This window comes from Equus przewalskii, chromosome 5 (assembly GCF_037783145.1).
Source record: "Equus przewalskii isolate Varuska chromosome 5, EquPr2, whole genome shotgun sequence".
NCBI classification, from domain to species: domain Eukaryota; kingdom Metazoa; phylum Chordata; class Mammalia; order Perissodactyla; family Equidae; genus Equus; species Equus przewalskii.
In genome coordinates, this window is record NC_091835.1 from 76,470,015 (window position 1) to 76,494,717 (window position 24,703).

General features: G+C 41.3%; 1 long non-coding RNA gene across 1 annotated transcript in view; it reads left to right on the plus strand.

Moving 5' to 3' along the window:
* Positions 1–24,703, plus strand: part of LOC139083406 (uncharacterized) — a 347,719-nt gene that overhangs the window by 80,698 nt on the left and 242,318 nt on the right. Inside the window, exons 2-3 of the long non-coding RNA XR_011540101.1 lie at positions 16,307–16,380; positions 18,723–18,864. This is a non-coding gene — a long non-coding RNA (uncharacterized lncRNA). The remainder of the gene's footprint in view (positions 1–16,306; positions 16,381–18,722; positions 18,865–24,703) is intronic.

Genomic DNA, 24,703 nt, shown 5'->3' on the forward strand with positions numbered 1-24,703 from the left:
CACACCATTCTAACATTCAAAATGTCCCTTGCAATGATTCATTAAGAGCCATATAGTTACAAATGCATATCTATGTGTACTCACATACACACACACACATTATTTATATTATTTTCTATCTGTGTTTAAAATGCTCAGGAGCTGAAGCTTGTTTGGAAATGTTCAGTCAAGCGAAATGGTGCCTTTTGCAATATGCAGTTAGTCTTGGTAGCTCCAGCCGCCTTTAACTTTCTTTTCCCTTTCTCCCTGTGTAATTAAAGGCGAAGGGCAAGCAGGAGAGAACAGGTTTTGCTTATTCTGGTGCTCTCCCAGCAGTGCTGCTGCATATGGCCATACAGACTCTGCATTGCAGGATATCGATTACGATGTGAATGGCCCCCTGACCCCCTCCTGTCCCTGAAGCGGTGCTGCCAGTCTAATGTAGCCAGATGGGGATTTGGGATTTGGAAGTGTATCAGTTAGCTATTGCTGCTTAATATCCCCAAAACTTTGTTGTTTGAAACAGTAACCATTTATAATATCTCATGAGTTAAAGGATCAGCTGAGTGGTTCTGCTGATCTTGACTAGGGTCCGTCAAGCATCTCTGCGGTCAGCTGGTGGGTAGGCTGGTGGCTGGTGGTTCTAGGACGACCTCGACAAGGACAGTTTGTCTGTCCTCCATATGTTTGTCACATCTTTCTAGCGGGCTAGCTCAGGCTCGTTCTCATGTTAGTGGCAGTTAACGTGCAAGTGTTTTTTCAATCTTCTGCTTAGTCAAATTTGCTGCTTTCCCATTGGCCAAGGCAAATCACGTGGCAAGTCCAGAGTCAATGTGAGAAGGCACTACCAATGGGTGTGGACACAGGGAAGTGTGAAAAACTGGAACTCTTAATGCAACCAATTAAACACAGAGTGAGTTAGCAAATAGGCTCAGAGAGATGATCATGAATGTCAAAAGTCATTGTTGTTCAAGTCAGTCACGTTTTACTTTAGAGTATATATTTATTCATTTATTCACACATCCAACATTTATTAGGCAGCTACCATGTTTAGACACTGTTCTGGAGGCTGGGACAAACTGTGCTTAAAATGCTTCCCTGGCAGGACAGGAATTTCTTTGCCCTTGACAACTTTTATTTCTTCTTCTCTCATCTCAGATATGAAGGCAGTCTTTTGTAAATTGGAATAAAGAGGTAGAGATTTTGTGAACATAACAATATATTAAAAGTTTGCTTTAAGAGGTTAACTTGAGAAAGATTTGAAGGCCCCAAAGCTTCTTCGGGACCTCTTGGATGGGGAAATGTTGCCCCTCTTGGATGGAGCTGAGACTTAGAAGGAGGGAAAGGAGGTAGTAAAGGACCAAGGAGATGGGACAGGAGGTGGGGATTGGGGAAGAAAGAAAAGGGAGGGAGTCCAGAGAGAGAGAGTAGAACTTTAGAGACTTATCTGAGATGGACTGAATTAACCGAATGATGACAACGTGGAAAACAAAGATATTTTGCATTTTCCTTTGGGTTCCGTGTGTGTACATAATTGGCTAATGTTTTTCTGTAACGGGCTGTCCTAATGTGGTCTCCCAGACACTATGAGGCTAACTAGGGTATTTCATTATGTGGGAATGTTGAAGAGTTAATCATTTAGCTTACTTTGTTCTTCCCCTCACACCTACTCAATCTTCTCTTCATCCTTATTACCTGCTAGGCACCAGCAACTTCCTTTTGGCTTCAGGAGTCTCCTCATTAACCTGGACCTCAATTATTATTCACTTTATTTTTGCCTGTAGAATTCTAGAATTCTCATCTCGATTTTTATTCTTCAAAAACATCCTTGTATCCCAACTCCTGGAAGATTACTTTGATTCTGACTTCATCCATCCACCCATTTAGAGAGCTCCAATGATCATGCAAGGCAGTGTGGCTGCAAACAACACTACGTAAACAATAACAATTGAGTGCTTACTATATATGAGACTCTATTGTTAGCACTTTTACTTGTCTAAACTCAACCTCATAACAATGATATTATTATCCTTATTTTACAGATGAGGAAATGGAAACACAGAGAGGTCAAATAACTTGCTTGAAATAACAGAACTGGTGGCAGAGCTGGGATTTGAATCCAAGTGGGCAGGCACAACTACGCTAGATAAATCAGGGCCATTCCTGACGCCAGGGAATGATAGCACCTTCGTTTCATCTGTTACCACAAACCCTCATTGCTTTAAGCATTTTCTGCCTTCCTCCATTCTTAAGAAAATTCCTTGACTTTTCAAAGTTAGCCACTTCTATGATGTTTTAATTCGTGTCTTTACTATTTCCTCCCTTCAGTCCTCAACTCCTATGAGGCTGTACTCTTTTCATTATCATGGCTTTTACTCCGTCTTCTTTCACTTCATCTCTGCTGGCCCCTAGCAGCCAAAAAATATGCTTAGCATTAAAAAACAAACTATCTTCTAACTTGTTTACTTTCTTGAATCACAAAATCAAAAAAAATCTGGACCTTTAATAATCCACTGCTTGATGGAACCTGCTCTCCTGGGGTCTCTGAAGACCATTTCAACGCCGGCCATCTTTCCCCCATCATGCTCCTCCTTCACGTCTCTGAGTACACTTTCCCACTTCTCTGCTTGTGCTTTCCTGTCTTCATAATTGGCTTTTGCTCCTTCTCCTTTTACTCATACGTGGGCTTTGCCCAATGTTCTGTCCTGTGAGTGCTTCCCTCATCTTTTTTACTTTCTCCCTCAGTGATAGAGTGACTGTAAAATTTGCTGCCCAAACTGGGACACTGTTGTCTGGGACAGATGCTAAACTGGATGCGATGCCAGGTCAATAGGACTAAACCAGGACTGCAGCCTTTCCCCAATCTCTCTCAGTCCATTTCCAACCCCTAACTGGTGGTTTCGACTTGCATGTTCAGGGCTTCAGGCCCCACACGTCTTAAATCAAACTTCATATTTTTCCTTCCTTTTCTATCCAACTATTCCTGATTTCCCTACTTTTGTCAATGAAGCTGCCGTTTTGCAATGACTGAGACTTGAAAACTTGTGGTCATTTCTGAATACTTTCCATACACTCTGCCCGTGGCATCAGTCTCCAGGTCCATTGATTTGGACTTTATAATCTTTCACTTTATTCTTTCCTTTCTATTTTCAATGCTGCTATTTTTGTTCAGGTCTTTATCACTTCAACCCAAGACTATTTTGATAGCTGGATCTCAACCAACTTTTTAAACTGCATTCTCTACTTTTCCCAGAACTCTATGCATACATAATCCAGATCCTTTACTGTCTCCTGTCCTACATGGACTAATTTGGCTTTCAATAGTTTGATTATGGTGTGCCTAGATATGAATATCTTTGATTTATTCTACTTGAAGTTTGTTGAGCTTCTTGGTTGTAATTAATATTTTTTCATCAAATTTGGGAAGTTTTTAGCCATTACTTTTTCAAATATTCTTTCTACACCTTTCTCTCTCTTTTCTCCTTTTGAGACTCATATTATGTGTATATTGCTATGTTTTATGGTATCCCACAAGTCTCTGAGGCTCTGTTCATTTTTCTTTATTCTTTTTTATTTCTGTTCCTCAGACTAGATAATTTCAGTTGGCATATCTTCCTGGTCACTGATTCTTTCTTCTGTTGACTCAAATATGCTATTAAGCCCCTCTAGTGAATTTTTCATTTCAGTTATTGTACTTTTCAACCCAAGAATTTCTATTTGGCTCTTTTATATAATTTCTATCTCTTTATTGATATTCTCTTTTGGTGAGGCACTGTTCTCCTACTTTTCTTTAGTTCTTTAGATATAGGTTCCTTCAGTTCTTTGAATGTCTTTATAGTAGCTAATTTAAAGTCCTCATCTGGTAAGGCCAACATCTGGCTTCCTCAGGGACAGCTCGTTTTGACTGATTTTTTCCCTCCACTCTGTATGAGTCTTGCCTGTTTCTTTCCATGTCTTATAGCTTTTGGTTGAAATTGGGACATTTGAAGTAATATAACATGAGAATTCCAGAAGTCAGATTCCACCCCCTACTCTCCCCTGGGTTTGTTGCTGTTATTGCTGTTTGTTTGTTTACTGACTTTCGCGAACGAATTCGGTAGTCTGTATTCTTTGTTGTGTGTGGCCACTGAAGTCTCTGCTCAGTCAGCTTAGTGGCCAGCTAACGATTGGACAGATAGTTCCTTAAATGTCTTCTACTAATAAATCGCTCAGCCTCTGCTGAGGGTTTCTGTGTGTATGTATGTTAGGGAATGTCTTCAATTCTGTGGCAGAGAGTTTATGACACTGCCTTTGCTTTTACTTCCTGCATGCCCAGAGCTTCATGGTCAGCTAGAGGTAAGAAAGATGCACAGCCCTGCATATGACCTTCTAGAAATCCAGAAATAGGGCACAACTTATCAAAGTCCCCATGGACATCTCATTTCCCAGCTTTTCCTTTTAAGTTTTGTGGTTATTGTCTCATTTGTCCCAACTTTTATTGCTGCCTCAGGCAGCTGTAATGTTAAACAACTGATGCTGAATGTTTTTGGGAAAAGGCTGTTTTCACTGACTGAACTCTGAGTCAGGTCAAATAAAGATGAACCTTGGAAGTGAGGGTTTTTAGGGAACTGCCAGACAGGTCAAATCATGGAATGGGGCTTTTGGGGAACACTAAATCCATTTTCCCACCTCCAGTGGTTGCTGGGCTGCTGGTTTTCATAGCTATTGTGATTCAGGGCTGTTGGTATTCAAGATGACTGCAGAGCTTGAGAGAGGTGAATGGGAATAGGGCAACTTAAAATACTACAAATCTCCTTGTTTCTTATGAAGATTCAAAAAAAGCTATTTTTTGAATAAACACTCCCTGGATTGCTACAAGCCTTCGGTTAGTTTCTAGAGTCCTGAAAAAGATGATTTTGACAATTTTTGCTAGTATTCTCATTGCTTTTATGGGAGGAGTAGATTTTTGGGGTTCCTTACTCTGGCATTCTGGATATCAGAATACCTGTTGGAATGCTCTGAGCTTCAGTTTCCGTGTAATGGAATCCTATTAATCAATTCTGAATTTCTAAACTTTTCCCTGGTTATAGCAACTGAAAGTGATTTTTCCTTTTTTAAATTTCTATAGTACGTTCCATGTCCACTTATAACTGAAAGAGATTTTTCCTTTTTTAAATTTCTATAGTACGTTGCATGTACCACTTATACCATTGTCCTGAAACTTTAGTGTTCATACAAATTACTGCCAGAGCTCTAGGTTCAAGAGCACTAAGAAAGGGATCAAGGGCCTACATTTTCAACAAATCCTACGAAATTGGGATGCTAGTGGCTCATGGACTAAGTTTTAAGAAACACTGATCTAAATGGTATTCGTAGTACTTACTATATACCAACTTATATTATATATATTATATTATTTTATTTTTTTTTGTATATCTGTATCTTCTCTACTAAAATAAAAGCTCTTTGGGTACAGGAACAGTATCTTGAAGCCTCTGAATGCCCAAGGGCCTCAATATTATAGGCAGCCCTCTGAAAGCTTGCTGAATGAATCAATAAATAAGAGCATTGTTTTCATGGGTAATAAGTTCTCAGTTGCAAACTATGGCCGACCAAATAAAACTTTTGGAATTTGGAAGCTCATTGGTAATTTGAAAATTACCAACAATTGCTTTCTTAATTAAGAAAGCAGTTAATTTTGTAGAGATTTGAAGTTAGAAAAAGTACTTCAATTGTTTTCACAAATTTTTTTCTAGAAAAGTGCTAAGTAGTCAAATTCTAGCAAAATGCGTAAATGGAGAAACTTTCAGATGCTTTGGGAGAAAGAAAAGGAGACATTGAACTGCAAAAAGATATATGTACTGCAATGTATTCATTTCTTTTTTGCTGGAGACGATGGTTTTAGGTGAAATGTCAGCAGTTTTGTCATCATTCATCTTTTTAGTCTTGAAGTTGATTATTTACAGACTTTTTTGACTTTCTCTACAGTATGGCTAGCTGCCCCTTGTGCATAAAACAGGTATAGATTGCCAGGACTGGTGAGTCTGGCTCAGACACGGATAGTGGTGTTATCTCTGGTCTCAGGTGGTGTCTGTGGTCCTGTGGTGTGAGGTGGTTTCCTGGTTGATGAGTTAACATTCTCTTGCCCAGAGAAACTACGAGATGTCACAGGAGTCTTGTAGGAGAGAAAGGTGCGTAGGATAGTAAACCGTATGGGTACCTTTCCAGTTCTCTGCCAGAAAGGAATAGATTATGTTGTGAGCTCAGCAAATCTCTAGTAGAATTTAGTTTGTTGTCCTGCCCCAAATGAAAGGAGCTCATTAGAAATGGGTTAGGTGGTCACAGGCTTTCTCTCTCCATGCGTTGTATAAACAGACATTAATTTTGACATTTAGGAAGATAGCAATGAAAAAACATCATAAAGTTTCTGAGCTGTATTTATGCCAAATACATTTATTAGAAATAGTGGATCTCAATTGTTGCAGCATTCGGGAACAGAGGATGACATCATGGGGAGTGTCTTTCTTTCTTTCTTTCTTTTTCTTTCTTTCTAAAAAGCTATATTCAGATATGTAACAAACTGCATGTTTTTAAAGTATACAGTATGGTGTCTTGACATATGATTATACCAAAGAAACCATCACTGCAGTCAAGATAATGAACATATCCACCTCTCCCCAAATTTTTCCTTGCTCCTTTGTAATCTTTCCCAATCATCCCTCCCTACCCTCCTGCCCCAGGAAGCCATCGATGCCCTTTCTGTCTCTATAGATTAGCTTGCATTTTCTAGAATTTTACATAAATGGAATCATACAGTGTACACTGTCTTTTTTTTTGGTTTGGATTCTTTCATTTAGTGTAATTATTTTGAGATTCCTTCATATTGTAGAATTTATCAGTAATTCATTCCTTTTTATTGCTCAGTGGTTTTCCATCGTATGGATGGACCGCAGTTTGTTTATCCAATCACCTGCTGATGGACATTTGGGTTGTTTCCAGTCTTTGGCTATTACAAATAAATGCTAAGAACATCTAAGTACAAGTATTTGTGCACTTTCCTTTCTCCTGGGTAAGTACATTGGGGTAGAATGGCTGGTCATATGGTACATATATGTTTAACTTTTAAAGAAATTGCCAAGCTGTTTTCTTAAGTGGTTGTACCATTTACCTTCCCAGCAGCAGTGTAAGAGAGTTTCAGTTCTTCCACATCCTTGTGAACACTTGATACAGTCTGCCTTTAGAATTTTAGCCGTTCAATAGGTAATATAGTTATGTTAAGCATTTTTTCATGTATTTATTTACCATCTGCATATCTTCTTTGGTGAAGTGTCTCTTCAAATATTTTCCCCATTTTTGAAAGTTGGGTTGTTTATTTTCTTATAGCTGAGTTTTGGGAATTCTTTATATATTCTAGATATGTCTTTTTAAAGATTTTTTTATTTTTTCCTTTTTCTCCCCAAAGCCCCCCGGTACATAGTTGTGTATTCTTCGTTGTGGGTTCTTCTAGTTGTGGCATGTGGGACGCTGCCTCAGCATGGTCTGATGAGTAGTGCCATGTCCGTGCCCAGGATTCGAACTAACGAAGCACTGGGCCGCCTGCAGCGGAGCGCGCGAACTTAACCACTCGGCCACGGGGCCAGCCCCATAGATATGTCTTTTTATCCAATGTCTGCTTTGCAAATATTTCTTCCCAATCTGTGGCTTGTATTTCATTCTCTTTACAGTATCTTTTGAAGAACAGAAGTCTTAATTTTGTATGAAATTCCATTTATTTTGCTTTTGATTAAAAAATATATATATTCTTGTTTGGTATAGAACGTAGGTTGGCAGTTTTCTTCTTTTAGTATTTCAGATGTTCTTCCACTGACTTCTTGCTTATATTAATTCTAAAGAGAAATCAGTTGTCATCTTTATCTTTGTTCCTCTTTGTGTTATGTGTCTTTTTTCTCTGTCTGATTTTAAGATCTTTCTCTTTATCACCAGTTTTGAGTGATTTGATTATAATGTGTCTTGATATAGTTTTCTTCATATTTCTTATATTTGGGATTCATTGAGATTCTTGGATCTGTGAGTTGGTATTTTCATCAGATTTGAAAAAATTTTCTCCGTGATTTTTTCAAATATGTTTTCTATAGCCTGCCCTCCCTCGGGGGAATCTGCCTGAAGCTTTCTCATGGCTCATTGATGCTGTGTTCATTTTTTAAAATACACTTTTCTCTGTCTGTTTCATTTTGGATAGTTTCTCTTCTATTGTCTATAAGTTTGCTAAATCTTTTATTCTGCAGTGTCCAATTTGCCATTAACTCCATCCAGGGAATTTTTCATCTCAGACATTATTGTATGCAACTATAGAAGTTCAGTTTGGGTTTTTCTTAATATTTCCATGTTTCTAGTTAACATTTAAACACATGGAATACAGTTATAATAACTATTGTAATGTCTTGTCTGCTAGTTATAACATCTGTGTCAATTCTGATTTGATTTTTGGTTTTATTTTCCTGGTTCTTTGCATGTCTGGTAATTTTCTGATTGGATAGAAGACATTATGACTTTTACCTTGTTAAATGCTGAATATTTTTTTATTCATATTAATATTTTTGAACTTTGTTCTTGGGCACAATTAAGTTTACTTGAAAACATTTGATCTTTTTGAGTCTTGCTTTTCAGGTTTATTTTGAGGAACAGAGCAACATTTGGTCTAGGGCTGGTTCCTCCCCAGTGTTGATGTGAATAGCTTCTGTGTATACTACCCAGTGCCCCATGAATCGTGTTTTCCAGACTGGCTGGCAGGAACAGGTGGGCATTATTACCTTTAGTCCTTTCAGGTGATCTTTCCCTGGCCTCCAGGTGGTTTCTTTACACATATGCACTGATGGATACTCAGCTGAACACTTGGGAGAGACCCTCTGCAGATATCTGGAGGTATGTCCTGGTGCATCTCTCTCCTCTCCAGTGCTCTGTCCTGGGAACTCTGGCTTTCTTGGTCTCCCCATACTCCTTGCTCTATCTCCTTGTCTCAGGTTGTCTCCTGGGCCCTGTCAGGACTCCCTCCTCCCTGTGTTGTGTCATGGAAGCTCTTTCAAGGCAGTAAGATGTAGCAATTGTGGGGTTCACCTCATTTGTTTCCTGTCTTTTTGAGATCACTGTTCTTTGTTGCTTATGTGCTATGTCTTAAAAACCATTATTTTGTATATTTGTCCATTTTTTTGGGTTAAGTGGGAAGGCAAATCTAGTTCCTGCTCTTCAATCTTGGCCAGCAGTGGGAGTCTCTGGAGAGTGTTTTAAACACCGACTTACTTCATTAGTATTGTGATGGAGCCTGAAGACCAAGTTACGTGTGGCTCCTAAATAGACCTTTTCTTCTCTCAAAAAATATTCCATTAACTTGTTACTTTTATCACTTGACATCTATGATTATACTGATATTTTCTTGCCATAATTAAATCAATTTGCTCTTTAGCAGGGTGCCAATTGAGTGGATTCTACTTTTAATTGGAAAGATATTATTGTGGCCATTCTGAGAAGGAGAAAATTACTGTCTTTTTGGAAGAACATCAGTGTTTCAGTTCTGTTTAATATGTGGGAGTGAAAGTCTGTTCAGCGTACTGGCCTGATTTGAAAGAGTTCACCTGTCATTAGATAGTGGGCAATTATCCACTGGTTTAACCAAGCCCCAGATTTGTCTGACTTTGTCTTTCTTGGATATTTCCCTCTGTTTCTGAGAAGATGAAATAATTTTATGATATATTTGTATTGGTAGACTGATAGAAGAGTCAAAAGCATCAGAGTGGGACTCAGGAGGACTGGTTTCTACATCCACTTCTTCCGTTAATCATTTAACCTTGGGCAAGTCACTGGACTTCTGTAGGACTCATGTTCTTAATCTGTAAAATAAGGTTGACCACTAATTTCTAATATCCCTTCCAGTGCAAACATTCTATGACTTGTCAACAGCTTTTTGGATCCACGGTTTAGAGTACAGACTTCGAACAAGAATATATCATGGAAAATGTAAGTATTTTGACGTAGCCATGAACATACAGTCATTCCCTGGATGAAGATGATGATGGCCATTTGAAGCTGTGAGACAAATTGAGTGATAAAAACAGATAAACTGACCAAGCAACAAAATCTCACCATCAAAATCAAGCTCCTGTTATATATTTGATAAAAAGACTAATTGGAAGTAGCAAACTAGCATCATAAAGTTTTTTGTTTACTTTACTTTAGGGTGCCAGAAGTCACATGCAAACTGGTCACCTATTAGTATCACTGATATTGGCAGATACCTCCTTCTATTTTGCACTTTTTTTTTGAGGTGTAACATATCTACATTAAAGTCTGTAAAGTGCATTAGTCTTAGGTGTACAGCTTGAAAGATTTTTACATACGTACACATCCACGTGACCGTCACCCTAGACAAGAAATGGAACATTTCTATCACCTTACAAAGTTCCTTTTGGCCTCTTTCCAGTTAATTCCTAGTCCTCCCCTTCCCCCACCAGAGGTAACCATTCTTCTTATTTCTACCACTATTCATGTTGAAGTTTATATGAAATGTAGCCATACAGTGCATACTCTTTGGGGTCTGGCTTTGTCCACTGAACATGATCTGTGCTGTTGTGTGTGTCAGTAGTATTGTTTTTAGTTGTTGTTTAGAGATCCGTACTATGAATATACCACAATTTATTTGTCTATTTATCTGTTTATGGCCATTTGACTTGTTTCCAGTTTGTGGCTGTTATGCTTATGAGCAGTCTCTTACATGTCTTTGGTGGACATACGCGCTCAGTTCTCTTGGGCGTTGACTCAGGGGTGCAACTGCCGTAGGGAGGGGATATGTTTAGCTTTACTAAATATTGGCATGGACCTGATTTGGGGTCTCAAGTAGCTTTGGAATTTTCACTTTCTGAGGGAAAAGAATCATTCTGAAAGAATCACAGACTCAAAGGATGGAAAACGGGCCTAAAGAAGAGATGCAGGGTGACTTAGTTTAGATTCACTGTATGCTGGGTGGTTAGGTGATGACAGGTGGGAGGTCCAGGCCAGACAAGCAGGCAGGTCACACTGGGCAGAATGTGGGCTTGAATCTCCTGCAGGAGCACAGGAAATAGGTGGCCTACTTACAACATAAGCCAAAAGAATGATTTTATTTGGACTCTTTGCACGCTGGATTGCTAAATGATGACAGAAGGTGAGTGGACAAGATTAGAAGCATCAGTCTCAAGGGGTTAAAATGAACATTTAAAATTTAGAGACTGGTCAGTCTTTCCAAACCATTTCTCCTTGAGAAATGTACCAGACGAGTAGGCTTGTAGCTGATGCTATATCAAATTCAACTAGAAATCAGATCCAAGATTTTCTATCCTTAAAAGAGATCTCAAGGATTATAACATACAAAAAACTGCTCGCTCTTCTTCAAATACCACTAAAACCAGTGAGGAGGAATTCCCTAGGAAATCCATCTGTTTTCAACTGCTATGATCATGGCAGTCCTCCATGGTCATGGTTTCATGACCCCTCCCTGTCTACCTCCTCTACCTGCCACTCTCAAAGGGAAAGCCCTGAGCATGGCTGGATTCCTGGGCAGTCTAGAATTTGTACCGGGTGCATTCAGGAGGCAGGCAAGTCACAGTGATGGGAGGGACTGGAGCTCGATGCAGGGTGATTTTACAAAGAGAAAGATAGCCTCTTTTCTCCTTAGATTTGTGCCACACAACGGGAGAATTACTTGGGTAAATGTGCAAAATTGGTTTGGGGAATATTCTCAGAGAGAATTTGCCTAGTGCCAGATATAAAGTATTTTTTTTAAAGTGATTTCTGAGAAATCCTTATTTCATTCTTTTTTCTCAGAATGTTGATAGATGTTCTATTAAAAAAAGATGTTTTGTTGCCAATGTTTGCGCATCTCAGTGTTAATCAGCTGCATTTACTGCAGAGCTCAGAGCCTTGCTGTACTGAGTGGCGCACAGTATGAGGCTTTTCCAAACTGTTTAACTCTAGGACCATGTTTTCTTGGGCCTCTCTTGGGGTTGGTGCTCTACAGAATACATGTTGGGAAATGTTATGTTAGAGATACATGACATCATAGACTTTAGAGTGTTTTCTAGAACATTCCATTCAAAGTTTTTCAAGTCAGGACCCAGGAAATTTCCTTTTCTAATTTCCTTCTTTAATCCTTCTTTAAGTTCCTGCGCAACAGATTTTGAATCAAGCCCTTGATGTGTACTGTGACATTTAGAGAGAAGTAAGACAAATTATCTGTTTGTCTGGGTCTCAGTTTATTATCTGTGAAGCGAGAAGGTTGGATTATGATTGCTAATGTCTCTTCCAGCTCTTTAATTCTATGCTTTTTGATTCAGAAAGCATGATCCCTAACCTCAAGGTGCTAACTGTCCAGCTTGGGGTACCAGGCTAACACAAGTGACAGAAATACCATGCAGTTCAAAATGGCACATGTCTCTGTGCCAAATCCTATGGTGCAGATTCGAGGGGCTACACAGGCGCCGAGAGGGGAAACCAGTGAGGCTGGAGCACTTCTAGCTCTCTCTGTTTTTTCTTGCTACATTAGGTACTCAACAGAGCCCCTAAAACAACAATTTAACAAGAATATATTTGGCTATAAAGATACAAAATGCATTTACTACATGGAACGACTTTGTTCCATATCTGCTTCAGCTCATTTAATAACAGTCAGAGGTTAGCTACAATGAGAGATAAATGAAAACACCTCTGTCATGTAAGCATTTACTACCTATTAAAAGAATCATTAGGTCACTAAAGCCTTTTGCAGAACTTGAAGACTTGGACTAAAAGGTGTTTTAGCCTAAAGGCATGAATAAGATCCTGGAATGTTAAAGCTAGAAGAGTCTTAAGGGAGCATCTAGGTCAGAGGTCAGCAAACTTTTTCTGTAAAGGGCCAGATAGTAAATATTTTAGGCTTTGCAGGCCATTAGATCATTACTGCAACTTTTCAACTCTGCTGTCGCAGCTCAAAAGCAGTCAATGACAATATGTAAGTAACTGGTGTGGCTGTGTTCCAATAAAATTTTATATACAAAAACAAGAGGCAGGCTGGATTTGGCCTGTGGGCTGCAGTTGCTGAACCTTGATCTGGATAAAGGCCAGAGAGGCCTTGATTTTGATCAAGGTCACACAGTGCTATGGACTGAATTGTGTCCCCTCCAAATTCATGCTTTGAAGCCCCCAACCCTCAATGTGACCGTATTTGGAGATAGGGCCTACAAAGAGGTAATTAGGTTAAATGAGGTCATGGGGTGGGTCCCTGATATGTGAAATTAGTGTCCTCATAAGAAGAGATACCAGAAAGCCTGATATCTCTTTCTCCCCCTCTCTCTCTGCCATGTGAGGACGCAGTGAGAAGGTAGCTGTGAAAGAATAGAAAAAAATATATATATTGGTCTCTGTCCCCAGTTCCTGGCACAGAGCAACTCAATCTGTTGGAATTTCCTGGGTGATAGAGCGTCTTTTGTTCTAATGAGGTGACTCTTGGTAGGCTCCTGGATGGGGCCTGGTTCCCAGAAAGACCAAACCATGATTAGAAGCTTGGAAATTGCAGGACCCCCTCCCTCATTCTCCTGAGAGGGGCTAGAGGCTGGAAATTGAGTGAATAATTGTTCATGCCTATGTGATGAAGCCTCCATAAAAATCCCCAAAGCACATAGTTCAGAGAGCTTCTGGGTTGGTGAACACATCTACATGCTGGGAGGTGGCCCATCCTAACCTCATGGGTACAGCAGCTTTGGGGACCCTTCCAGATCTCACCTATGTATCTCTTCATCTGACTGTTCATTTGTAGCCTTTAAAATATCCTTTGTAGTAAGTTGACAGTAGTAAGTAAACTGTTTTCCTGTGTTCTGTGAGCAGCTCTGGCAAATTGTCAAACCTGAGGAGGGGGGTCATAGGAACCTCCGATTTGTAGCTGAGTCAGACAGAAGTTGTAGGTAACTCGGAGACCTACTATTTGCAACTGGCATCTAAAGTGGGTGGCAGTCTTGTGGGACTGAGCCTTTATCCTGCAGGGTCTGCACCGACTGCTGTTAGCGTCGGAATTGAACTGAATGGCAGGACACTTAGCTGGTGTTGGAGAATTGGTAGATGTGGGGAAAAAACCCACACATGCAGCGTCAGGAGTATTTTAAGTGTGAGAGTAAAGGAAAAAACAGTGAGGTTTTCCTTGTCACGGGCCATCTGCAAGCCAGGAAGAGAGCTCTCACCAGAACCTGACCTTGCTGGCACCCTGATCTTGGGCTCTCAGCCTCCAGAACCGTGACAAAGGAAATGTCTGTTTAAGCCACCCAGTCTATACTATTTTGTTATGGCAGCCCAAGCTGACCAGCTCACACAGCAAGTTTAGAGCAGAGTGACAGCTGGTGTCCCAATCTTCCAGTGGCATTCCAAGCGGCTTTGGGTAGGAGAAGAATGAACGTATTGGCTAAAGTTTAAAAAGGAAAGTGCTTAATTTTTTTCCATTTCACGTTTTTGTACTTTGGTCCAATATATAGATTAATAGATTAAAGAATTAGATCTGGGGCCAGCCCTGTGGCCGAGTAGTTAAGTTCGCGCACTCTGCTTTGGTGGCCCCGGGGTTTTGCCTGTTTGTATCCTGGGTGCGGACATGACACCACTCGTCAGGCCATGTTGAAGTGGTGTCCCACAAAGTACAACCAGAGGCACTCGCAACTAGAGTATACAGCTATGTAATGCGGGGCTTTGGGAGGAAGCAGAAAAAAAAAGAAGATTGGCAACAGATGTTAGCTAGGGTGCCAATCTTTAAAAAAAAAAAAGAATTAGCTTTTCATTTTGGAAAGCTAAAGTGTTGAGTAGGATATAAAATAACATCTCTTAGGAGATTGAAGAAAGGCATAAATAAACATTGAGGATTTGGATGATATTTCTTATCTTTGCCCCCATCTTTCAGGAATGAATCTCTCCCTCCTCTGACTACTTCTAATATTCATGTGCTTTTCCTACCTTGTCTTTTACTGTTTTCATCTCCAAAGCTTCTTCAAGGTAGGGCCACATTTCTTTTACTTTATATTAACCACAGCACCTAGCTTGTGTCATGCATTGCGTGTGAATGGACTTGGTGAGGATTGGCTATAGGGGTGAGGGAGTGCAAGGTGTTGGGTAATCCCAGATACCTGGCTTGTGAAACTGAAGAGACGGGGGTGTTATTCTTTGGGTAGGAACACTAGAAGAAAGTTGGGTTTCAGAGGACGAGTGGGAATGGTTTGTGGATAAATTTGAGGTACTGAGGAGATGCTGAATAGGCAGGTGGGTTTGTGGATCTTGGTTAGGCTCTGCCTTCACCACCAAATTTGTGATATCTTCAAAAGTGAAAGGGAAAGCCAAAGAATTTTGGATGGAAAATGACTACCGAGAGACTAACTTGCTTGCCTCTGATTCCCGGTCCTGGAGAGATGCTGGAGCTATGTCTGATAGGAAACCCCAGCACTGGGGCTGGAAGTGATGCTATAGACCAGGTCTCTTCAACGCCCCTCATATCAAAGGAGGGATCGTCTTCCTGAAGTCTTGTAGATCAGATGGTAACTTTTCCGGGCAAAGATACTGTGGCCTTTGGTATTTTCCCATCCTCATTCCTTCTTACAAGATCTTACATGATTTGGCTTCAATCCATCTTTCTAATGTCGTCTGGTGCTCCCCTCCCTAATTTCCAACCAGGCTGGCTCCCTGCTTGTTCGTCTCACAAACCAAACTGACTCTGCCTCAGGCCTGTTGAACTTACACTTCTTCTCTTTGTGAGATCCTCCTTTGCTCTTTTCATGGCGGCTCCTTGTTTGCACGTAGATTTCTTCACCTCAGTGTAACCTTCCCTGGCCTCGCAGTCTAACTACTCACCCTCACCACTTTCTGTTCCATTATTCCGTTTTATTTTCCTCATTGATCTTACATCAGTTGGAATTGGGTTTATATATTTCCTCATCTATTTCTCCCTATTGAATGAAAGTTTTATGAGAATACGACCTGAGTCTCTCTTCAGTGCCTTCGAACCGGCACCTACTGCAGTGCCTGTTAAGTTGGAGGTGCTCAATAAGCTTCTGTTTAGGGAATGAGTTCTGTTAGGCTTTGGGAAAACACAGATAAATATTGAGGAGGAATCTAAATCTTGAGGGCTGAAAGTGTTGGACTTTGGAGAAATGTTGGCGCTCCGAAGAAGGGAAGGGTACGGGGGTCAAGTTCTGTGCAGAGATACTAAGGCCAAATAGTTCTGAAAAGTCCAGTAGAAGCATCTTAACCCTCCTCAACCTCACTGACCTACTATATTAACCAAAACTCCCCTTCCCTATGTAAAATGTGTTCACAGATGCCTCCAGTACCTTGAACACCACAGCTAGAAGGCTACTGTCTAATACACCTGGGTCCTGCTGTTGCCAACAGGTAAGCTGTGGATAGAAAAAGATAAGCTCCCTCTCTGAGAAAGAAAATATATAACCAGAAGTATCAGTTTCCTTTAAGAAGGAAAGCATCTTTAATTAAAGGAAAACTAGCAAACAATCTACTTGGACCTAGAATTCCTTGGTTTCTGTGTGCTATTAAATTAGATTTATGATCTAATAAACCAAATGAAGGGCTTTGGATAGTTGAACAATCAACCAAGTTGAAGACTGTTGAGAAAGATTAAAATTGGTTAAGCTCTCTGTTCTCCACCATAAGGGGCCGATTTCTTCACTGGATTTTTCTTCCGCACAATAGAAAGCGATGGGGACTGTCTTGCTTGTCAAATTGTCTTGTTAGAAAACTAAACTTCTATGCTTGTAAAACTTGTTTTGATTATTGCAGAAAATCATAAAACATGGCCAGAGTAGGAGATAATTATGGGTTATACATTTTACCCACTTAATTCAGATACATCTGAATCTGACATGAACTTTCTAGCAACAATGTAGAGAATGAAAAAACAACAAAAGAAGCATTGTTTATAATCTGAGTTCCCAGAGAAGCGGGCAGTGGCGGCCTGCTGTGCTTGTCCTCTATCAGCCAGGGTCACCTCCAGGGTCAGACCCCAGATAAGACTTGGAAGGTCACTGTCACTGTCGATGTTTGCCTCTTCGCTCCTCTAACTCCTCTTTTTATACTCTAAAATCCCTGATCAACTCTCTTATGTTTGAGATATTCTCTTAAAAAACATCCTTTTTCTGAATATAAAAGTTACATGTATGTATTGTAGAAAATACAGAAAAATATAAAGAAGATAAAAATCCCTATATTATACCGTCAATGGAAAAAACAGTTAATAGTTCGGGGTATTTTTACTAAGGCTAAGTTGTTTTATTTTCAGAAAATTTGTCTTATAATGTATTATTGCCTGTTTTATTTTTTTGCTTGCTATTATATCATGAACATTTCCCCATAACATAAAATATTTTTTTGTGAAAATGACTTTAATGGCCCTATAAATATTCCATTGTTTAGATGACCATTTCCCTACTTTTAGACAAGCGGGTTGTTTCCAATCTCTTTTCTCCTCCCTCTCTTCCTTCAATTTTTTTTTTTTTTGAGGGAGATTAGCCCTGAGCTAACATTCGCCACTAATCCTCCTCTTTTTGCTGAGGGATATTGGCCCTGAGCTAACATCTGTGCCCATCTTCCCCTACTTTATTCTTGGGACACCTGCCACAGCATAGCTTGATGAAGCAGTGCATAGGTCTGCACCTGGGACCTGAACCGGTGAACCCCAGGCTGCCAAAGCTGAGTGCACAAACTTAACCGCTACGACTCTGGGCTGACCTCATCTTCCTTCAATTTTGTAAACCTCAATTCAGCTGTTAATTTTCTTTTAAGGTGGCAGATTGAGTTATAAATTTAAACCATAACTTGATAATCTTTAGTAACATATCACATTTAATGAAAAGCAATTATTTTGTAAGTAATAAAAAAAAATGTAGAGCTGGGGGAGACACTTGAGTAAGTATTGCCAAATTTTAAACTTTCATTTTTAGTGAAGGTAAGGGTTAGTTTCAGGACCAACGTTATACAGAGAAAGGGTTCAGGGTCATACAGACTCGTTTCCATTCAGAGTAAAACTGCTTCCTGCTCTCTCTCAGAGGACGAGACGCGTTCACACAAACTTCCTTGTCTGCCGCTTCATGTCTGAGTTGCTCTTGGCATTTGTCTCCTTTCCTGCCAGGCGAGACGCTCTATAGTTTTCTGCTCCACCCCACTGGCCGTGTGATTCTGTTCCTTTTGACACATTGTATTCTGCACCAAGTTCTGGTACCTACACAACTCTTTGCTTCCTTGTATTCTTTAACATGCAGCCATTTGGGGCAAGAATCCTTCAAGATCATGAGCAATGTTTTTCTCACAGACATCAAACCAATAGTGGGGCATCTGAACTAAGGCCTGCTACCTTTCCCCAGCCAACTGAATCCTGGCTGTGATTGGTTGAAGCTTGCTTCACTCTTCTAGCTGGCTGAGTTGTTGCCCGCTGAATTTTATCACCTAATTCTCCTAGAGATGATCCATAGTCTTTTAGTTACAGAGACGAGCAACAAAATGTCATTGTGGTAGAGACTGTCATTTTAGTAACAACAGAGATATCCTTGAGTAGAAAATACGTCATAAACCCAGTGCAAAGCATATAAATTCTGGATTCCAGGTTTAGGATGATACTAGAAGAAAACCTCAGGGATGTTCATGAAGAACTTTTCTGCCATGTTCCGGAAGTGGTGACAACAGGTAAGGTGACAACTTCTTGGTCTTCTTTACCCCCTTTCCAGGGAGAGCTGCATTCTTCAGAGAAGGGGCTGCAATGGCAGAAAACGCCACGTGGGACAGAACAGTGAGTCCAGGCAGAGAGCGGCCTCAGTGTACTTGTGGCACTTGTGGGTGGGAGACCCAGTCAGCTGTGGTGCTAAGAAGGTAAGCTTCGAATTTTTTTAATCAATAATTTTTATGAACATCTTTGTTAGGTCAGAGTTCTAGAAGTATTTAGGAAGATAAATGCTCAATCTATTTTTCATATGAAACTCAGCTTCTTTTAAACTGTGTTGGTGGAAGTTGCATGAGGAGTCCTGGGGAAGAGTCTTGGAGAAGTCAGGCCAGTGGCCAGAGTTCACAGAGCCTGTGAGGATGGCGCTGGGGTCCAGGCTGCTCCTCCATGTGAGCAGTGACATGCTGGGCTGAGGGCTGGGCTTGTCACTGATGTTTCCCTTTAGAAAACCTTGTGCCCTGCTCAGGATTTCAGGTCTCATTTCTCAGCCTTGCTGCAAGGTCAACAGGAGGCGGTGTAACCAGGCTGGACATAGGTGCTGGGGCCTGCATCGGGAGTGGGCTGGAGTGGACAGTGTGTGCAAACACTGGTGGCGCATCCTCACCAGACGGACTCTGCGCATTGATGGAAGTCCTTGCTGACCATGTTATCATTCCCGACAACAATGTTAGGTAGCTAATTATTCATTACATTTTTTTCCCCTTAGTGGATGTAGTGGAACAAGAATCTTTATACAAGGACTCTACAAATGTTGTCCTTCTGCCTTATATAATGGAAGGCACTTTTGCCAGTTAAAGATAATTGCTATCGTTAAATATTGATAGAACATTTTAAAAGAAATTTCTAGAAGTAAAAAATGAAGGCAACAGCTCTGGGAAATATAATCAGTGTGCCCTGGACTTTTCATCCAGTGAATGTGAGGCCTCAAGGAGGAAGAAAATGATCTGGAAGGAGCATGCCTTTCTTTTCATTTTTTAATAACAGACCTCCCAGGTGCTAATTATTTCCTGAGATGTGAGAGAAGGGAGTCATTTTACAAGCCAGAAATGAAGAAAGAACTAAAACTATAAAACATGAAGCCAGGGTATAGCTGTGTGTGTTCTCTCATGGGGGCACGCTGCCCAGGAGAGCACACAAGGAAGGTGGACGTTGGCTGCTGCCATGAGAGTGAGGCTAAAGACAAAGTTTGCCACATCATGACAGAGAAAGAGGTCTCAGGCCTGAACAACCAAATCTGAAACAATGACAGGCCCTGGACAGAGGGAAGCAGAGGAAATTGTGAGCCAAGTCAGGCTTGACCACAGCCGTGGAAGGCACGGGGAAGGCAGACACGGAGGCGTCTCTGCGGGTCTCCGGACTGCCTGGAGAAAGGCGCTTGCTCTGCCCTCCTCCCCCTGTCCCAGGTTAACCTGAGTGGTTTTCAGTTTTATAAAAATGAAATGTTTATTCACTCACTTCCTCTTTCTAAAAAGAGTGTGAGGAGATTAATGGAACATCAAGGGCGAGCTTGGATGAAGGAAATAATTTACCAAAGGGTGATGTGGAATCTCAGGCAGGAGATTGTGCAGGTGGAATGAAGGAGGGGACAAATTTGCCTTGTTGCCTTGGTGATGGTGGGCTATGGTGACGGTGGGGAGCAGGGTGCCGTGTAACAGATGACTGCTACGTGTGTGTGCAGGTGTGGTTCACCGTAGCCTCCTACTGCTGGGTCTGTCTACTGCCATTGTTTGAAGCGCTACAGATTGAGAGGGGATGTGTGTTTCATTTAGGACCAATAGGATGGGGAAATTTAAAGACCTCCCTTAACACTGGATGCTCCTGTAGCCCCCTAGTCTGGTTACGGATGTTTCAGTGGATGACTATAAAAGCCCTTTGGCACCAGCAGCTGGAACCCCGCATGCACACACTTCTTCCTCCCTCTGTGATGTTCTTAAGTCCTTGGGGCCTGGAGACCCCATGGTGGGCAGGCTGGGGATGTCTCTCCATTGGCTTTGTCAGGGCAGCATTCAGGGTTTTGGGGCATCTTTTTCTAGCTCTGGAAATTTTCTCAGGTACATCTTGATGAGATAAGACCCAGCAGAAAAAAGGAAATCTTATGTTGGGATTGAAAAAAAATTGAAATAAATTGAGTATCTTAGAACCGGATGATGGCAAAGGAGCGCTGAGGCCTGTGGGTAGTGGTGTGATAAATTCACATGCCTCACACAGATGTGCAAAGAGAATGGAGTTTCTGTGTTTTCTAAAACTGATGTGATCTTCCTTACCAGACCGCACTCAGCTGGGTGGTGGTAGTTAGGGGGAGGTGTGGAAATTAACTTTAAACTTGCCAGTTTGTGCTATCCCAGTTCTTCCAGGCTTAAATAGTCTCTCTTGGATGACATAGTCCCCTTTGGGTAAATGTTCCATCTTTTAGATTCCCATCCCTGACCCATGCCCCTCTAAGATGGCGCCTAGACGGATCAAGGTGTGTGACTTCACGTCAGCAGGGGAGAGATGGGAGTTTCAGACCCATGCAGCATTCTTTGGCTCCTCACTGGTCTTCACTGTGCCGTGCCTGATCTGCTCTGTTCCCTGCACTAGTGTTGGAGATGGGCCTATCTGGCCCCTTGGAGGTCAGGCCCCCAATACCGAATTCATGGTTTTGCAGTCATGGTTTGTCCTTGAATGCAGCAGTCATTTGGTCCTGATTGCAATCCTCCCCAGGCCCGCTCTGATCTCTGACCGCTGCTCTGGAGCAGGAGAGTGGTCCCAGATGCCTTGCATGCCTTGCCCAGGCCTTGGGAAGCCAGGAGCATTGCCAGGGCTCCTCAGTTTAGACTCCTCCCTCTTCCGGTGCTGCACTTGGTTCCCATGCTGCTCAGGATGGGGCCCTGCCTGCGGCCTCCCGGACTTCCCAAGCTGTGCCCGGGGAAGCGTGTCAATCACAAATCCTACCAAAAGCTCTTGCGCTTCCCCATATCTGTCTGTTTCAACGTTTCTGTCATGCCTGCTACTCCCAGAGTCCCACTTCAGCGGGGACAAGTGATGTCATGGGCATTTGACCTCTCCTCCCCATATTCCACTGGGATTTGGAAGTGACGGCTCTCCATTTTCTCTTCCTGTCTGGTGGAGCCTTCCTCACCATCATTGGTGGCATTTACTTTCCCCTCCCCTCACACCATAATGTTGGGATGGCAGCCAGGGAACACGAGCCATACATCGATAATAGTTTCACAAATATTTTCCCAGTGAAGTGTGTATCAGGAGACAGTGGGAGCCCCTTTTGTCCTTAGAATTGTTGTGGAAGTTTTCTGTTGTAACCATTGTGTGGGATGGAAGAGGAGTGCTGGTTGATCAAATACTATTTATAATTTACGATTTCAACATTAATCATGAATGTGGGAACTGGCAACCTCTACCTCTGCAAGTTGAGCCTGCATGGTTTTTGTGTGAGAAACTGCTAAGGCTCCCTGTTTCCAGAACTTGGGATGCTGTAAACATCCTGAAAAAAGCTGCAGTTTGGCTGGAAATGTTCATGCTTGGTTTCAACACATTCACAGAACATTCGCAGGAAATAATTGCAAGTTCACACCCTATACTCCGTGGGTGGTTCAGATCAGCTCTCAAGGGCACAGAGGAAGGCTCTCAGCCGTTTGTGCAAAGAAACGTTAAAATAATGATAAAAGGACCCCAGCGCAATTGAAGGGAGCGGAAAGAAGTAGATATCAAGGCACAGGTTTCTATCTTTCTTGGGATCAAAAGCTGCTGGGCGTACCAGTGGATCTGAACTTCTGTCATATTGAGAAGTACTCTTAGGCTTCGATGCATTTGAGGCATGTTAGTTTTGTTTGTTGAGCTCTGGTCATAATAAAACTTCATCTTGTTGGGGAAGAGTAGGAGGCAGGGACCATGAAGGAGCACAGAATGGGGCTTACCCTTTATAGGAAAAAATCCTACAGATTTGAGACTTTACTCTTACTGAAGGGGGAAGAATGTCTCTTTGCACAGCCAGCCTTGTCTCCCGAGAGCTCTCTGAGTTCTCAACCTTGATCTAAACGCTGCGAGGGCTGAGCTGGAAAATGCGAATGGGACCCTTACCAGAAGATTCCGGTCAGCAATGTTTGGGCGGTAGAGCATGCTTCTGTGGAAGGAAGACTTCACAAAAGTAAATACAAGTTAATGCAAAGTAAGGTGTGCCCAGCCCAAGACACAGAAATCTGGAAACCTGAACCTGAAACACTCAAATCGTGGAGTATACAGAACAGCTGTATGTGTAACGAATGACCAAGTACGGGGTACATTAAAGACATAAGTATATAGTTCAATTCAGCAATAATTACAGCTCACATCTGTGTTGCACTGGACAGTCTTCAGAGCATTTTCACACTTATTTTCACTACTTGTGTTTCATTTTACATCAACTTCATTAAACTTTCTTCAAGTTCAATTATTCTAAGCAGGTATATAAATAAAAACCTTTGTAAAATGTTACCATTATACTTCTATTTTTTTTTTTTTTATAAAGGAGCTTTTTTTTTTTTTTTTAAAGATTTTTTTTAATTTTTTCCCTCTTTCTCCCCAAAGCCCCCCGGTACATAGTTGTATATTCTTTGTTGTGGGTCCTTCTAGTTGTGGCACGTGGGACGCTGCCTCAGCGTGGTCTGATGAGCAGTGCCATGTCCGCGCCCAGGATTTGAACCAACGAAACACTGGGCCGCCTGCAGCGGAGCGCGCGAACTTAACCACTTGGCCACGGGGCCAGCCCCTATACTTCTATTTTTATTGGTAGAATATTACAACTTATTTATGAATTATGTCTGTACCATGACCAATTCTAAGTCATTTCTGCTCCATATGTTTTATATAAATGTATATATACAAAACGAAACAACTATATATATATATATAGTTGCCGCTAAGAAATCCATTAGACTTATCAGGACAGCCATGGACACAGCAGGATTAGAACACATGGACTTTATCAGGCTTTTCTTTTCAGCTTTTCTCTCCACAGGTTCATTAATTTAGTAAGACTATTGCTTTGACCAGGACATCATATTTCAATAATTGTATTTCCACCATAGAAATTTTAATTTTCACTGTTAAACTTTTTCATGAGATGGGTCGAAATGTTGGAGCTATTATTGGAATGAAATGATTTTCTCTTTGAAACTTCAGTGATGACACTAAATGTAAAACTGACAATTTTTAATTGGGAAGTTTTTCTGCTTATAGAGTCAATCCACAGAGCTTTCTCTTTACTTTTGGTATATGCACAGAAATATTTGGAATATAAAATAAGTGGAATTAATTTAGAAGAACAGTCATTTGATCTAAATAAAAAGTCATGCCTCACAGAGAGATAGATAGATAGATAGATCTTCTGCAGCTGAAAGTGTTGTTCAATCTTTATCTTTGAGCATGGCCTTCTTTTTCTTTTTCTTGGTGAGGAAGATTGGCCCTGAGTTAACGTCTGTGCCCATCTTCCTCTATTTCATATGTGGGACGCTGCCACAGCATGGCTTGACAAGTGGTGTGTAGGTCCACGCCTGGGATCTGGGCCCGTGAACCCAGGCTGCAGAAGGAGATCTCAAACTTAACCACTATGCCACTGGGCCGGCCTGGGCACAGTCTTCTTAAAATAACTTTTGAAGTAGATGTTGATGCTTTTCAGAGATTTGTGTCTTCAGGTTTTTATGTGGCCAGTGATATCATTATAGCCCCCAAGGCAGATGGTAAATGGGATTAGTGTTTTATTAATAAACACTCTAAAAAATCATTGCGGCTAAAAGGTTTATTACAAAATAAAAAAGCATTACCTAATAATAAAACTCCATACAATGAATGACAAAATCACCTGAGTGAGAGTATTCAGACTACTTTCTATGTCGCACTCTAGGGCAGAACCGTCCAAAGTCTGCTTCTAATTTCCCACGTTTCTCACTCATGGGAGATCTGGGGGCTGGCTCTTTGTGCATCTAGAGGTCTCACTGGCTAGTCTACCTGGCG